Source organism: Patagioenas fasciata, chromosome 8 (genome assembly GCF_037038585.1).
Source record: "Patagioenas fasciata isolate bPatFas1 chromosome 8, bPatFas1.hap1, whole genome shotgun sequence".
NCBI classification, from domain to species: Eukaryota; Metazoa; Chordata; class Aves; order Columbiformes; family Columbidae; genus Patagioenas; species Patagioenas fasciata.
In genome coordinates this window covers 43278111-43281540 of record NC_092527.1, presented here as the reverse complement: position 1 = coordinate 43281540, position 3430 = coordinate 43278111, and positions in this window count along the sequence as shown.

Sequence of the window (3430 nt, the reverse complement as noted above, 5' to 3'; positions counted from 1 at the left end):
CAACTAGTCACAGAGGTAGAGACAAACTCACATTCTTTGAAAAAGGTATTGGCTGACTTCTACCCATTTAATCTGAGAAATTCGCTTTTCTTAGCAAAATCCTTGAGAAAAACATCACTATCATAATAAAGATTATTTCCACTACATGTCACCTGGCCAATAATTACAATTCAAACATATTGAGTCACGTTGCATACTTTCACAGATTAGAAAGAAAGTGTTTTAACATAAATTGAATATGATGCATTAAAAATAAACTACTACTTAGTTGAATACACTCAGAAAACCAAAGACGGTAAATGTCAAATGAGGGTTCCAGGTAAGAGTACCCTACAGATTTGAAGCGCGCTTTGGGGACACCCAGCGCCTCCTGTTCACTGTACATGATGTGAACTGCAGCAGCTGAGACCCTGGGATGTGTGACCTGCAAAAACCATGAACATTAAAGTAACGTTTATAAATCACAAACATGTTATTTGGCTTCTTTATGGACTGAAAGTGACAGGAGTGAAGCATCTAAACGTGATCTGTCCCACATTCATTCTTCACCACCCTGCAGCGGTTCTAGCAGGAGCTTCACACGTTTTCCCCCATTTAAGAGTTTAGATGCCAAAATATCCCAATAAGAACCATAATGCTTGTTTACATCTAGAATTGTCTTAAATATACGTCCTCCTATGCATGTTACAGAACACTGTAACCCTGCTTTGTATATTAACATGTAAAACATGCCACTAAAACCGTATCAATTAACTGACTAGACAAAGTTTTCCTCTGGAATTTAACACGTGCATTAAAACTCCTCCAAACCGAAGCCCAGCTCTACTAGGCCGTCCCACAAGCGCAGGGCTTGAGCTCTGGTTTGAGCCCGATGCCGCACTCCCCGCGCCGGGCTGCAGTACCGCGCTGTGGCCACCGGGCGGCAGCACCAGCGACACCCGGCGGCCGGTGCACCGCGGGAGCACCGGGGCGCCACCGCGCATGCGCGGAACCGGGGCTGAACGTGCGCGTGCGTGCGGGGGTGACCTGCACCGGGGTGACCACCCGGGATCACCCACAGCAAACGAGTCACCCGGGACAACGCGGAATAGAAAATCCGCTCTAGAGAACCACCCCACCCAGAGAACCCTCCTCGGCGGAACCTCCCGGCGGCCCGTTCGAGCTCTCTAGTGCCCTATTTGCGTAGCCACGCCTCTGATTTGCATTTCTCCGCCCCATCCTCGCCCCGCCTGTCCTTCCCACGCGCCCCGCCCCTCCTCTTATCTCTCGCAATCTGATTTGCAGGCTTCGAATCTCAATTTGCATTCTCCCCGCCTACTCACCTCCCTGCCCAAGCCCCGAGGAGATTTGCATATCCGGCACGACGCTCTGCTCTGTTCTGTTTCTATTCGACCCCATCTGTTTCTTTCCCTGCGAAGTACAAACCACACCTGATCTCACAGATGTCCAGTGTAACCTGCAGCTGCTTTTGGTAAATATGAGCAGAACTTTACAGCACACAGTTTTCCCAGCAACATGAAGCAGAGAGCGTATTCAAAAAAAAAAAAAAAAAACACACAAACACAAAGACGACACACAGCCTTGTAAGTCGGGTGATTAATTCTATTCAGTACGCTTTTACTTAAGTTAGATTACAAGAAAACTAAATTGGGCTCGCCCAGTGCCCTGTGAGTAGTAAAAACCATCACCACACAGTCAGTCACTCAGCAGAGAGCTCGCAGCAGCTCCCCGGCTGCCGCAGTTATGGAACGAAGCGTCTGGCTCGCACACAGAGCCCCCCAGCCCCTGCTCCCACCGCTGACCAGGTGCGGGTGCCGTTCTGCTCCCTGGGGGCAGCTCAGGCCTTTCCCTCAAGTGCACCCGCCAGAGACATTTCCGGGTAAGGATGAGTTTTTTAATCCTTTCTATAAACAGAATTTCTTTGCATTTTAAAAACCTTGTACATCACTGACATTGACTCCTATGTCTCTTTTTACACATACGTATGTATTTAGGGAATATATTTGATTCATATATATCATCTATTTCCACTGTAATGTATATCTACTTAGACATCTACACACTTGCGTATGCATTTACATGTATATATCTGCTTAAACTTATACAGAATATCTGTTTATGCTTATATATATCACCACTTATTATCTAGAATATCCATTTATACTTACGCACCTGTTTAGCCTTCTCTTTGGACACAAATATCTTTCTAGACTTGCAGATGTTGGCATATTGTTACAATCATATTATTACATTTATGTATATTTAGACAGAGCTATCGATTCACACTTGGCGTGTGGCACGATGAGCAGTGACACGTGGCCAGCTGCACAGCTCAAGCACGAGGGACACCCCGACCTGCCAGGGAAAAGCGCCACTGAGAGCCAGACAGAAACAAAGTACGTCAGAGCACGCTGTCAGATATTGGGGAAACACTCATAGCATCCAGTTGCCTCTCTTTTTCAATTTTTAGAACAAATACCCATCTGCTTAAGTACACCTAATAAATTATATGCTGCACCTACCCAACAATTACTCTTAACTATGGAAGTCAACATGTAAATTAGACCATTTTATTTTTTTAAGTTTCATTGATAGGAAAATCAGTGAGACAGAAGACATGGGTTTACTTTAAAAAATAAATAAATATCCCCATTCCTGCAGTGCAGCATAAGGCTACGAAAAAGGAGCGTCAGACTCACGAACACTTTTGGCTGCACTGCAGCACACAGGGGAACACGTTTCTGTGACCGTGACAGCTCGACTGTCGCAACCGGGAACCCAAAGCCCAGCGGTGCCACCAACCTTTGCCAGGCCTGCTGTGCTGGGCTCTGCGGAAGGAAATGGACTTTGGTTGGTTGTTTCAAAGAAAATGAACAGTCCTGTTGTTGATGAGGCCACTGCCCACTACATCACCTGGGAAGATCCACTCGGAGGGCAGGTTCATAAAATGCAGCTTCTTGGAATGAGGAATGCTGCCGTTTTGGAAGATTTCTTACCAACTGAAGTCAGAACTACACACTGTAGGTTAAGAGAAAAAAGTCACTATTGAAACAATAACTCATCCAAACCACACATGGACTCACCGCCACCAGTTACGAGGCTGAAAGTGCTTCTTGGGAACACCTGGCAAACACGCAGAACAAAACCGATTTGCCCAGGTGCCTGTATCTCTGTCAGCTTTTTGAGTACTATTCTAAGATATTTTAAAAACCTATTGAGTGAAAAAGAACAAAGCATTTGTCATTGAATCAGGTTGTTTCTTCTGGACATCTGAACTCTTACAAACACCTCCTTTCCTCTTTTAGTACAAAATCATTTCCATAGTATCATTCAATAGTAAGCTCACAGAAACAGAAGATTACGCTTTCAGGAAGAGAAAATAACCAGAGGGAGGTGAGCTCTGCACAGGTGTACCGTGCTCCAGAACAGA